General features: G+C 44.5%; 2 long non-coding RNA genes across 2 annotated transcripts; both read right to left on the minus strand.

Moving 5' to 3' along the window:
- Positions 1-552: 552 nt before the first annotated feature.
- LOC138844218 (uncharacterized) lies at positions 553-907 on the minus strand. The gene is made up of 2 exons (XR_011379780.1): positions 777-907; positions 553-668 (listed from the first exon to the last, which is right to left on the minus strand). It is a non-coding gene; the product is annotated as an uncharacterized lncRNA (long non-coding RNA).
- Positions 908-3,325: 2,418 nt separating this feature from the next.
- LOC138844219 (uncharacterized) lies at positions 3,326-10,278 on the minus strand. The gene is made up of 2 exons (XR_011379781.1): positions 10,164-10,278; positions 3,326-3,592 (listed from the first exon to the last, which is right to left on the minus strand). It is a non-coding gene; the product is annotated as an uncharacterized lncRNA (long non-coding RNA).
- Between the last annotated feature and the right edge of the window lie 3,904 nt (positions 10,279-14,182).

Here is a 14,182-nt window from a genome sequence, read left to right on the forward strand (position 1 = left end):
CAGCCTCTTCACAGAATCCTGGGATATTTAGAAAGGCTGGCAGTATGCACTCAACATTTTTTGGTTCTTTCCAAATTCCCTGTTTTTCCTAGAAATACCACTGTTGGCTGGGTGAGAAGGGAAACTTACCCCTTCCCGGGCCCCCAGCTCCAGTCACCTACTGCTGCTGCTGGGGGCAAGGATTCAGCCCTCTCTCCTGGGGTGGGAGGCAGGTCTGGGCAGGGTGGTTCAGATGGTCCCTGTCCAGCTTTGAAGAGAACTACGCACACGCACGCGCACAGGCGTTGAAATGCGTGTGCCTTTGACAGGAGCCAGCCAGACCTGCAGCAGGGGCCCCCCTGGTGCTGGCTGCCTACAGTGCTTTGTTTTACCATAAACTCTCTGATCTGCCCTTTGTTTTGAGCCAGGGTGAAAATAAACATTCTGAAAAATAATCTTTCCTTTCTCTCAACCTTCCAGTCATAACAAGCTAATGCTGCTGCAGAAAAGTGGATGCCTCTGCCCACTGGGCGAAAGGTCAGGAAGTGCTGAAAAGAAAGAAAACACAATGACTAGTATTTCCAGATTTTATCTCCCCTCTTGCAATGAGAGCCTTCGCTTCTTCTGTGTGGTTGTTGGGAATGTGAGGAAAAATCCACCGTTGGCAGCGTGGTTCTCTCTGGGAATTTCTGTGGATGGAGAACATTAAATTAGGAAGCCGGAGAGTTTGCATGAGGCTCTGGGACTCGGGAGTGGGGTTAGGGGTGGGAGAGGAGCAGCCGCCACAGCCCTCTTACCTTCTCCACGTGCTCAGAGTCCCCAGAGTCATTTCATGCTCATTTTCTCTTCCCCAAAGCCCTCCCTACGTCCTGTAGGAACCAGGAAGTCACCATGGCTGAAACGAGAGTCATTTTAAGCAAGGCAAGGTTGGCAACTGACTGGCTCCACAGCTGAGACCGTCTAGATTGTGAGACACACAAGTTTAACACTGGCCAAAAGTCGCTCTACTGGGCTGGCTCCAAAAAATTTCTCTCTGATTCTCAGACTAAAGTGGAACTTTCCAGAAAGGCTTGAGCGGGAAGGAATCCTCTTCTTGGTTCTCGTTCTGCAGCAGGGGAATTCCCTGCATGGATGGACTCTGTCCAGTCCATCAACTGTTAGACTAAGCTAAGACCCCGGTAACAGTGAGGTTTCCTTCGCTTATTCACACAATAGCATAATGGGAAATAGAAATCTAGGTTCTCTATTTTTATTAATTTGGAGATAATTTCTCTGAGCAAGTCACCTCTTTATGACTGAGTTTCCACATCTATGAAATGGAAAAATTATATTTTATAGCCTTTGTAACATGAATACTATTTTTAGACATAAAACAATACATTAAAAAGGATATCTTCACATTTTTAATAAATGAAATTTTAGCCATTAGAGTATTTCTGTAATGGGGAGTATATTTATTCAAGGTTTGATTGCTTGAGTGCATAGTGAAATTGACATTTAAAAGTGAATTTGAGAGAGTTCAATTCCTGGTATGATGTCACTGGGATGAAATATTAAGTGAGACATGATGGTCGGACTCCAGTAATGACGATCGGTGTAATGTGGGGTAATGGCTCTTCATTCCTTAGACCTTGAAATAGAATGTCAGTGGCAGGAACACAATTCATGAGATTTATGAGAGCGTTTGAGTAACCAGGACTTTCCAAACCCTGCAGAGCGAGTGAGTCCCAGCCCACAATGCCAGCATCACATTCATTTCCCAACTACTCTTTACTGGCTATTTCTGTAGACTTGCAATCACTGTGGTTGGAGTGGCATTGGGAGAGAGTGAGGCAAGGATGCTTTGGCCTCCTTTGAAGTGAGGACTTCTTTTTTTAAAAAAGTGGTTCCAAGAAAGGGAGGTCATTATTTATTTTGCTTGACTTGTTCTTCCTGTTTAGCAAGACTTGCCAAGAGACTCCACCACCCAGTTTCTTCAAGTCACTTAGATTCAAAGGACAGGCAGGAGGTCACAACAGGGATCTCATATGTCCCCTCCTGCTGCTGCTGACCAGTGCACCGTGTTGCATGTGATCTGAACATACAAGAAGAAAGGAGACTTTTTTGGAGAAAGCTTGGTCACACAGCTCACAAGCTGACAAAGATAGACCTTGAAAGCAATCACATCTATACTTGTGGGTCTGGTGGTGTGGATAGGCCTCTCTCTCTCTCTCTCTTTTTTTTTTTTTTTTTTTTTTTTGACAGGCAGAGTGGACAGTGAGAGAGAGAGAGAGAGAAAGGTCTTCCTTTTCCGTTGGTTCACCCTCCAATGGCTGCTGCGGCCGGTGCATCGCGCTGATCCAAAGCCAGGAGACAGGTGCTTATCCTGGAGGACTTGGGCCATCCTCCACTGCACTCCCGGGCCACAGCAGAGAGCTGGCCTGGAAGAGGGGCAACATGGACAGAATCTGGCGCCCCGACAGGGACTAGAACCTGGTGTGCCAGCGCAGCAGGTGGAGGATTAGCCTATTGAGCTGCGGCGCCGGCCGGATAGGCCTCTCTTATTTCAGTTAATATCTCTGAGACTTGAGTATTCCAGGAAGTGTGCAGTTAGCATTCTCCTTTCTGCATATGCACAAAGCATTTCTTGCCTTATTCTAGAGTAGTCTAAAGAAGTGCAGTTGCTCAATGCCCATCATTAGCCTAAACTCACTTTCATTCCAGATGCAAAAATTAATTTGTATATCACATCCTGGAGTTTGACCTGTAGTTCAGCATCATTGCATAACACCACTCTTGTGTTCTTTATACCAAGCTTGGGCTCTTTGCTCTAATGGGCCTATGAAAATCACTTTTTATCATTCCTGGGAATTGTTTTCCTGTCTTTATTGCTTAATTGAGAGCTTGTCCCACGGACTAGCCTTGATGATTTTGCTACTAGTATTTGTTGAAATGAAAAGCAAGCCAAGAAATTTGGTACCACATCCTGACAACTCTTATAAAGATTTTGGTGGGAGTAATAGGTAGGATATTGAAGATATTCCAATCATCATCCAAAAGAATAAGCATTACCTCCACATTGGATAATGTGAATTATGTTTTGCCTATAGTGAGTTGACAATCTAGCACTCAGTCGCTCACACACAAACACAGTTTAAGCTAACTCAATAAATTACCTAGAGCTAAACAATCAAGGTTTAATGCTTTCAGCGAGGCCCTGGGTTTAAGAATACCAGGGTATATAATTCTACCTCTGTATACAGTCCACACATGTGAATGCCAAACGGCAGAGTTTCTTAGACTGAGATTACCAAGTGGAAGCAGTAAAGATTTACTCCCTAAAAAGAAAAATAATGTTCATTACCAATTTGGGGAAATGGCTTTTATTAAAATTCAGTTTTCAGGATCTGCATTCTGGTTCAGCAGCTGTGTATCCGTGGATGCCACTCTTCCCTGCACGTCAGGTTGGAGATCATTAGAACCAGGTTACAGGGAGCTGGCATTTGTATTGCATTCCTTGGCATAGGAACAATGTGTCCAGGCAGCTCTCTGCAGAACTGAAGGCCAGTTGTCCATCCCACAGGCTCACAGCCCCTCCTCTGAGAGGGCTGATGATCCTTCTGCATGTATGTGGCTGTGAATTGAATAAGTATTTCATTAGAGTGCCATTAGGCATACTGCACATGAACTTAAAGAGATAGTCACTAGAATAGGATTTTCTGAGAGTATTATGTTTATGTTGGCTGCCTGCTGGTGCCCAGGATTGTCGACAGCTATTGGGGTCCCCAGTAACACTTCTATTCAGTTTAATAAAGAGAGACCCCATTTTGCCTTCATCTTTTTTTCTGCAGATTCCCCTCACTTAGCCTGGAGATTATGTAAAAGAAACTCTAACTCAAACCCAGAGACCAAAAAAAGCAAAGTGTTCTTTTTTTTTTTTTTTAATTTCAGAAAGGAGAAAGGAAATTCCTGGATGTAAGTGCCAGGGTCTAGAAGTCAGAGTGGATTTTCTAAGACCTATTTATAGTGGTTTAACTGAATCATGGGGATTGGGGACTTGTCATAGGGGCTGAAAAATGAAAGAGAAGTAAAATAATATTTCTCTCACATGGCAGGTTGGAAGGCAAATGCATTTGGTGGGAGAAATCTACCTTCTTTCTCTCCCAGAATCAATTTTCTTACTATCTCCAAATTGCATCTCTGACTGTGGTTCTTCTATCTTTATTTTATTTGGGAGGTGAGAAGCTACCATCCAAGATGCCTGCCAAATGGCTCAGGACGCTTGAGGGGGACTCCCAATTTTTCCTTGATTATTTTTTTAAAAAGGTTTATTTATGTATTTGAAAGGCAGAGTGTCAGAGAAAGAGAAATGGACACAGACAGACACACACACACACACACAGAGATCTCCTATCTGCTGTTTCATACCCCAAACAGCCACAACAGTCATGGCTGGGCCATTCCCAAGTCAGGATCCTGGAATTCCATCCAGGTTTACCACAGGGCAGCAAGGACCCAAGGACTTGGGCCGTCTTCCGCTACTTTCCCAGGCACATTAGCAGGGAGCTGGCTCAGAAGTGGAGCAGCCGGGGCAGAAGCCAGCACGCCCGTGTGAGGTGCTGTTGTAAGTGGTGGCTGAGCCTGCTGTGCCACAGTACTGGCCCCTGTATTGTCTTGTATGTTCATGAAGTTCCCTGAATTCTTTGTCTTTTATTCCCCTCTGGTCCTAGCGATGGCTCAGATGGTTGCCATTGTTTTTTCATAATAGAAACACCAGAAAGAGTTAGAAAGAGAGTCCACAGTTGTTAGAGCTCTATGAAGAGACAGCTCAAAATCACAAAACTACTATATTTCCCCTTCCCCCATTTCAGAGGAATAAACTGTGTCTGCTTTCTGGTTTCCAGGAGGAACAGCTTCTGCCTCTTGGAGGCCTCCTGTGTGCATGGGGCAGGGTGAGGTTGTTGCCCGAGGGCAAACAGCATGGCAGATGGAAAGCAGGCACAACTTTGGCACAAGGGGAAGTGTTTTCGCCACCTGTCAGATCCCTCTCCTGTCTCCTCTTTGCCTCCTTGCATTTGTAGCAGCCCTCGAAAGGCTTTGAAGCTGCATGCAGCGCATTGTCTGCCCAAAGGAAGGCACGAGTGTGAAAAGAAGCCGAAGGCCCAAAGGGAATTTTCCTGTAAAAAATAGCAGCAATTTTAATTAACACAGGGGAAGTGTTTGAAATGGGTCAGCTTCTTAAGGACGTCTATTGGCTGCCAAGAAGTTAGTTTTCCCTGCTCCTAATCACAGGAAAGCAGAGCAGGAACAAGGCATCAGAGGGACTTGATGGCCACTGCAGCTGCTGTGGATATTGGAGCCAGGTGGCCAAGGGTCCCTAGTCTGAGAGATCATGGACTTGGCAGCTGTCCGGGTAAGTCTGTGTTCTTACAGGACTCAGAGAGCTCGGGCTTATTTTGAGGGGCAGGGGCCAAAGAGAAATTACTACCTTGAGGAATGGTTGCAGCAAAGAGAACTAGGGGCAAAGGTTAGTGTTATTTAGTGAGTTAAGATGGCAAAGGATAAATTGAACCACATGAAGTTAAATGAAGGATAGCAAATGCCAAGTGTGGGGATGGCACCGTGGTTAAGATGCTGCTTGGTTTGCCCACACCCCATTATCAGAGTGTCTGCATTTGAGTGCTGGCTTAACTCTCTATTCTAGCTTCCTGCTAATGCAAATCCTGGGAGGTGGCAGATGATGGCTCAAGTTGTTGGGTCCTAGCCATCCATGTGGGAGACCCAGATGGAGTCTCTGGCTGCTGGGTTCAGTCTGGCCCAGTCTGGGCAGTTGCAAGCATTTGGAGAAATGAACCAGCAAATCAAAGAGCTCTTTCTGTCCCTCTGCTTTCCAAATAAAATGAATAAATGATTAAAAAAACAAAGCAAAATACAAAGTGAGGTTTTTAAGAATATATTGATTTTCTTAATTAGCCTGAGATATTTCCCCAACCTAGTAGTGTAATTCAGGTAGGATTATGCACATACAAAGACCCAGAGAGTGACGGATAATTATAATAGCAACAGTGTCCAAACCAGGTAGCACAGAAACTGGAACTCAGAGCCAGCACTGTGGCATAGAAGGTTAAGTCTCTGCCTTCAGTGCCGGCATCCCATATGAATGCCAGTTCGAGTCTTGGTTGTGCCACTTCCAATCGAACTCCCTGCTAATGTGCCTGGGAAGGCAGCAGAAGATGGCCTGAGTGCTTGGGCCCCTGCACCTGCATGGGAGAGCAGGAGGAAGCTCCTGGCTCCTGGCTTCAGATTGGCCCAGCTCCATCTGTTGTGGCCATTTGGGGAGTGGACCAGTGGAAGACCTCTCTCTCTCTTTCTCTCTGTCTCTCCTTTTTGCTCAGTACCTCTGCCTTTCAAATGAATAAATAAATTTTCTTTAAAAAAAGAAACTGGAATTCATGCAGGGCTAATGTGAGAACATCCCATAGGCAATATCTTTATGGACACAGGGCAAGCGTGACCCAAGGAGTGCTTGATCCTTGAAAAACCACATGTCACAGATGGCCTCATTCTTAGGTGACAGTAACTCTGGTGTGACCTGTTTGTGATTGTTTTGTGCATATCTGTATAATAAAATTGTACCCATGACTCACTGCTCCCACTTTTAGATGCCTGTGTAAGAATCCTTTCTAGATCAGACCACTGCCAAACTTGGGAATGGTCCCAGAACCCTTCCCAACACAAGATTCAGAGTGGTTAGAGTTGGCATAGGAGCTGAGATGTATTCACAGTGTGTGAAGTAGCTCTTCAATGTATTTGTTTGCAAAATGTCAAGGAAGAAAGATCCATTCAAGGTTGTTAAAATAGAAACACTCACGTTGGGCATTGAGTCACTAGGTTCTGGGACAAAGTTTAGCAGCACCCCACTGGTTGATAAAATTATAGGTGATGACCACTGTCCGAGTTCCTTCTGGCACTGCTTTGTCACTTGGGCTTCCACAAATGACACACAAATAGGACATTCCAGACAAGAGTGAGTGTACAAGTGAACCTCAAAATGTTTGTGGAAAATGAAGTGAGAAGATAAGTTTATTTTGGTGTAAAACATTTCTGATATCCATGCCTAGGTTTCTATGCATTTTCCATGAACTTTTTGAAGTATCCTCATGTATTGTGTGTGTGTTTTTGTGAATGTGTATGTCTCAAAGCTAGAGGGGGTGGGGTGGAGAGGGAGAGGTGATGACTATGAGGATTGGATAAGACGCACGGGTTTTTCTAACCCATTGAAACACTAATTCCTCTTCTTTGCCTTTTGCTAGTTCATGTCAAAACAAGCCACCATTCCTTTCCAGGATACAATTAAATCCAGATATGGCTGATTCTGCTTCTAGGACCCATGAGCTTCTTTGGGATCCTCAGTGAGAGCAGAAATGTGCATAACCCCTTTCATCCATGCCCTCGTGTGGTTGTCTGCCTGGCAGAGGCCTGCTGCGGGTCACCCCTGTGAGGCGTGCTGAGGGAGGATGGCCTTGCTGCGCTTGCCGCCAACATGTGCAGCATGGCTGTGCTGGATGCAGATTATGCTCCCAGGTCCCTTTCACTTCTATTCTCTCTCGTTTTTGCCTTCTCATAATGGATCGTAATGTGTGTCTAAAAATGAGCCTATTTCTCCTTTATTAAAATAAAATTTGAATATTGGGCATTACTACTTGGAAGGCCTAATACAGTAATTATTATCTGTTCTCCTGTGAGTCACTGAAGACTCCAACCTTTTATTACACTGAGAGAAAATCTTCCAGCAGTAGGAAGTTCAGTTGTATTGTTGATCCTGAAGTTTCTTTGATAATTTTGTTTTTATTTTCTTTTTTTTATTTATTTGACAGGTAGAGTTATAGACAGTGAGAGAGAGAGAGAGACAGAGAGAAAGGTCTTCCTTCAGATAATTTTGTTTTTCAGGCCTAGGAAATTGCATCAATAATCTGTATTATAAATTCAAGCAAAGCATTCAATGTGCAGTACGTGAATGATTCATTTGCTTTCCTGCCCAGCCCATCAGCCTGGTTACCCCACCTTCACACATTTTTAGCAGCACCTGAGGGAGGCATTCACTTCTTGAGCAAGAAAGAACACTTAATCAAGTTGGGGAAGAAAGAGGTGTCCCATTGGTACACACATCCTCCGGGAAACCCAGCGGCCATAACTCTTTTGAAAAGCATCTATTATATGTCAGGCATCATGCTAAGAGTACTATGGCATATTTTTAATTCTTGTAAAAAGCCTTGTAAGAGTAGGCACTATTTTCTTATTCTGTGGACAAGAAAATTAAAGTTTGAAGAAGTTAATTAACTTGGTGAAATTTGCACAACTAGAAAATGTCTAAAATGCATGTTCCTGGCATCCCCAGCCCCCTTTTAGAAGATTTATTTATTTACTTGAAAGGCAGAGTTACAAAGAGACATATAGAGACACAGAAATCTTCATTGGCTGGTTCGTTCCCAGATGGCTGCAATGACAGGTACTGGGCCAGGCAGAACTCCATCTGGGTCTGTCATGTTGGTGCCAGGGTCCCAAGTCCTTGGACCAACCTCCACTGCTTTCCCAGGTATATTAGCAGGGAACTAGATCAGAAGTAGATCAGCTGGACTCAAACTGATGTCCATATGGGATGCCAGCACTACAGGCGGTGGCTTAACCCACTATGCCACAGTGCTGCCCACCCCGTAATATCCTTCTTATATCTACATGTGCTCATTTGATCTTGATCAATAGATCTTATTAATGACTGTTCTTTGATGTAGCATATTCCAGTTCCCAAAGCATTGTCACATACTTTGTTTCCTCTTGTTCAAGTTTCACAATTCTGTGAGTGTCATTGTGATCTCGTTCCACGGAGAGAGAGGCATTGAGGCCCACCATTGTGAAAATATGAAACCACGTCAATCCTGGAGACTTTTGGGAAAGCACTTTCATTAAAAACCAGGGTTGCATTTCTGAAGGGGAATTAACTGAGCAGGCTCCAGCCCAGAGAATTCTGGTTTACCAAACATGAGCAAAATCCAAATAAGTAATAATCTTCTCAACCCATGAGGAGGAAGCAGAGGACCCCAGACCACAGAAAAGCAAGGACCACTGTTTTTAACCAGCCTGGGTCTATGCACCACACTGAAGGCTCGGGTGTGTGTATGTGTGTGAGTGCATGTGCACTGGCAGCCTGCAGGTGCCTGAGGAACGCTAAGGTCTTCCTGTGGGTTAAGGCCAGGACCAAGAGTGTGTCCTGTTGTCTTCGACTCTGACAGAGAGAGGTCCAGTAGGAGCCACTTTGAACCTTGTCTAGTATGCCAGGCATTTAAGATATAAACTTCACCTACACACAGGCCCACCACACCCTTCTAATGGCTTCTTCATCCTTTCTTGGATACCACTGTGCCTATCATCTGTCTCTGCATTGTAACAAAATCAAGGCCTTCCCCGATCCACATCCCCATAATTCAGGGCCTGCAGGCTACAGCTACTTTAAAGAACTGACTAGTAGCCAACATAGAAATGTCTGCTACAAGGTGACTTTTGCCTGGGTTTTTCTCGGGGCGGGGGGGAGGGAGGGGACCATTATTGACAGCTCTGAAGAAAGAGACCACACCTGAAGTGGCCATAGCCCAAGTGGACACTGTATTCTTTCCCCTGGGAAGTGACTGAATCTAGACCCTCTTCACACCTCTGGGTCATATTTTTTCCTTTTACACAACATCACAATAACTCACCCACGGGATGGAAAACACCCGCAGATCTTCATGAATTTCAAGGGCCGAAGGGGTCCAAGTAATGCTGCTTTGAGGACATGCTTACAGTGAAATGATTGTTTGTGGCAGAATGGGTCAAGCTGCTACCTAAGACCCTGGTATCCCAAATGAGTGCTGGTTCAAGTCCCAGCGCTCTATTTCTGATCCAGCTCACCTGGCAAAGCAGCAGAAGGTGGCCCACATTTTTGGGCCCCTGCATCCACATGGGAGACCCAGATGAAGCTCCTGGCTCTTATCTTCTGCCTGGCCCAGACCTGACCATTGTAGCCATTTGGGGAGTGGACCAACAGATGGATGGTCTCTCTCTCTCTCTCTCTCTCTCTCTCTCTTTCTGTCTCTGTAACTCTGCCTTTCAAAGAAATAAATAAAACTTTTTTAAAAAATAAAAAAATTGAAGCAATTATCAAAGCTTACCATTTCTTTTCCCGCATCAGTCTCTTCCCTGTTACACTGCTCAGTTGTTTTCAGGAATTGGCTCATTGCAATGATTATTGAGCCAGAGCTATTGTCTGTGCTGCCTCTTAGAACTATTTTTCCACTGGACACGCCTCGGGTTGGAAAGAGAAACAGGCTGGGGTGGGTCGCTTTGAGCATTACGGTTAACACAGTCTGGGCCAGCAAGGGCTGCCTTTTGCTTACTTGTCCCCAAGCCTCATTCAGGCCATCCCTGAGATAGGAGCCACCTAATCCAGCTGCACAGAGAAATCTGGAGCCCGTGGGGGGCTGAGTACCCCTTCTCCTCTGTGTCGCTCTCATACCCCCAGGCCTGCCTCACCGAAATGCACTCTTAGTAGAAGGAAGCCACCCCTGAAGGGTTAACACCAGTGCACAGTTGGAAACTGATTTTTTTTCTCCTAACACATTCTAAAGTTTAGGAAAACCTAGAAATGAAATGTCTAAAAAAAGCTGGTTTCTTTCTATATTTCTAAGTCATTTTTGTGTCTTTGGAAACGTATGTGTGTGTGTGTGTGTGATCGTCAGGGAGGAAGGGGAAGAATATATATATATAGCCACTGCTGACTTCCTAATTCTAAAGATAGCATTTTAAAATCTATAAATCACACTCGCTGCTTGGGTATTACACGTATATCAAAAGACATCAAGCTTTAAAACAAGTCAATTTTGAGACTTTCCTGGTCCCACCACATCTCACTCATTTTTGTTTTTCCCAGTGTGGGGAATTCAGAGTGCTGGTTAGTGATTTGAACAATTCAACAACTTCTTTCTTTTCTTTTTTCAGGAGACGGTGTGTACAAGTTGAATGCGCTAAACAAAGGGGTAGGATAATTTCACTTTTAGGCTTCTTGCTTCTTTTGCTTAAGAGAGGGCTTTCATCACTTTTAAAACTATGTCAGCATCATTTGAAGACAAAATAAATGGGTGAATAAATTGCCAAGCAATAGATCAGACAGGAATGCTTTTTTAGACCTTTCTTGAAAATACTGAAACTATTTTTTTTTTATTTTTTGACAGGCAGAGTGGACAGTGAAAGAGACAGAGAGAAAGGTCTTCCTTTTGCAGTTGGTTCACCCTCCAATGGCCGCCGCAGCCGGCGCACTGCGGCCGGTGTACCACACTGATCCGATGGCAGGAGCCAGGTGCTTCTCCTGGTCTCCCATGGGGTGCAGGGCCCAAGCATTTGGGCCATCCTCCACTGCACTCCCTGGCCACAGCAGAGAGCTGGCCTGGAAGAGGGGCAACCGGGACAGAATCCGGCGCCCCGACCAGGACTAGAACCCGGTGTGCCAGCGTTGCAAGGCGGAGGATTAGCCTAGTGAGCCGCGGCGCCTGCCTGAAACTATTTTTTAAAAATTATAATTTCTCACTTAAAATATGCTTCCCTCCTTCTCCCCCACCCCCATGGATGAGAATTTACTGATTCCCCAAAAGTGGACGCTCCTGGGAGGAGAATTTCCAGCAGGGGTCTAGTCTTGGCTTGATGAGAGGCTTAGCCCTACCCTGCATTTTTGTTCTCATTCATTTAGTCCAAAAATGTTTCTTAGCACCTGCTAGATGCTGTGTACCAAAGAAAATGGAAAATAAAATGCATTCACTGCCTGGGCTGCACCGCACAGAATTTATAATCGAACGAGGGCTGGAGGAGCTGTCGTCAACACATGCTTCCATGGGGAAGGGCAGGCTTCTCAGAGGCCCGTGCGAGGGATCTCCCCACCAGGTCTGGAGAAGCCGTGTGTGAGCTGACTCCCGCAGTCACAGGGGGAGCCAGGAGGAAGACAAAGCTACAGAGGCGAGGAAGAGCGTTGCTTGGAGGTATGGGACCGACGCAAAGAGGTTCATTAACTTGGAACAGGGAGAGCCAGGGTGCTGGTTCTGGCAAGAGAGGAGGCCCTATTTGTGCAGCCGCGCTACTCAAAAGTACCAACACAATGCAGCCAGCTCCCCTTCCCTCTTGAAATCTCTTCTTCCTTATTTGGACTTCCACAACACCACAGTTTCTTGTTTTCCTTCTCCTGCACTGGTTACCTCTCAGTCTCCTTTCAATGCCTGGATATTGGAGTTACCACGACTCAGCTCTGGGCCCTGTGCTTTGCTCTGTTTCCATTTACAAAGTGATTTCACCCAGCCTTGTGGCTGGCTTCCTGCCTATGATCTCCAAGTCTCTACCCTCTGCCCTCACCGTTCACCCCCAGTGCAGACTTGTATGTCCACCTATCTCCTTGATCCTGCACTCCAGCCATTCACACACAGTGCTCAATTACTTAGAATGCTATTGGCTGTAGGCAAAGACTGTTTCAACTCACATGGCTTAAACAGTAAGGCCACGGTTCCTGACATAGGTGGTTTATGGGGATGGGTACTATGGAGCAGAAAAATCCTTTCCTCTACCTTCTTAAGTTAAGTGACTGGGGCCTGTGAATTAAATTATGGCATATTAATGAGAGAAAAAGTTTATTTATGCATGTAATGCTCATATATGTGGGAACATTCCGTGACAAGTAACCCCAAAGGGATGGTTAGAATTTGGGGCTTATAAGCCTAACTTAGTAGGGGAACAAAGCAAGGGGTGGGGGCAGTATGGGGAGGGCAAGCAGGAGAAAAGACTTTTATGGAAAGAACAAATAGATGTTTTTCAATAAAGACGAATGGATTTCTGGGAGCAAAAAACGAGATGCAGTTTGTGCCGCTATTTGTCTGTGCAGGTATGAGTTGTCTTTCCATCTCCTTCAGGACAATAAAGCTCCCTCTTACAGAGGATTTATGGTGGGTTTACTTTTGGTCTCTCTCCTGCATCAGACCGGCCTCAAAGAGGTAATTTATGACTGTCTCATCTCTCAGAAATCTCTGCTTTTATTCAGATAAAGAAAGTTCTGAGAAGGCTTCTTTCTGTATCTGTTGAATTTCAAATGTCTTCAGCTTATAATAATTCTTGTGCCAAATTCACATATTTTGGGGGTGGCATATCCTGATCGCCCTCAGTACTGCATTCTTTTTGAAATTTAATTGAAAAATTTTTAGCTATTACATAAAAATCGTACATATTTATGAGGGACCATGTGATGTTTTGATACATGTGTTGTGTAATGTTCAAATCAGGGTAAACATATCTATCTTCTCTAACATTTGTCATTTCTTTCTGATGAAAACATTTAAAATTCTCACTTCTAGACTCCCCCACACCTCAGTTTTTTTTGTTAGAGCATGTGTCCACTGGTTCACTCATCAAATGCCCATAAGGGCCAGAGCTAGAGCTAGGAACCAGGAACTCAATCCAGGTCTCCCACATGGGTGACAGGAACCCAGCTACACATGTGGTGCACGATGGTGGAAGGCTGGAACCAGGAGCAAACCTGGGAATTAAGCTCCAACATTCTACTTCTCTTCTAGCTTTGAAAATTACGTGTGTGTGTGTGTGTGTGTGTGTGTGTGTGTATAGTTATCAATAGTTACTCTATTGTGCAATAAAATACCACAACTTGTTTTGCTTTCCTAACTTTAACCTAGGATCCATTAGTCAACATTTTCCCATCTCTTACTCTTTCCCACTTCTGGTAATCACCATTCTACTTCTAAGACCGAGATCAGCTTTTTAGATTTCTTAGATTCCACGTATGAGTGAGGATATAAGATACTTGTCTTTCTGTGCCTGTGTTATTTCACTTAACACAATGGCCACCACACTGTTGCAAATTACAGGATTTCATCCTTCCTTGTAGCTAAATAGTGTTCTATTGTGTGTATATATGATATTCAGCAGTTGATAGGCACTTGGCTGCATGCATATTCTTGGGTTTTGTGAACAGAATTGCACTACATTCTTTCAATTGTTGAAAGTTGTACAAAGGAATTTCAGAAGTTTGAATTGGTCATTGGGTTATTTCTTAAATTTTGAGTCACTAAGGGGCCTATGTTAGTATAACTCTTCTTAGCTCTAACCTAGCTACCATTTATAATTCCATTTTCCACTGGATTCA

The sequence above is a fragment of the Oryctolagus cuniculus genome, chromosome 11 (genome assembly GCF_964237555.1).
Source record: "Oryctolagus cuniculus chromosome 11, mOryCun1.1, whole genome shotgun sequence".
NCBI classification, from domain to species: Eukaryota; Metazoa; Chordata; class Mammalia; order Lagomorpha; family Leporidae; genus Oryctolagus; species Oryctolagus cuniculus.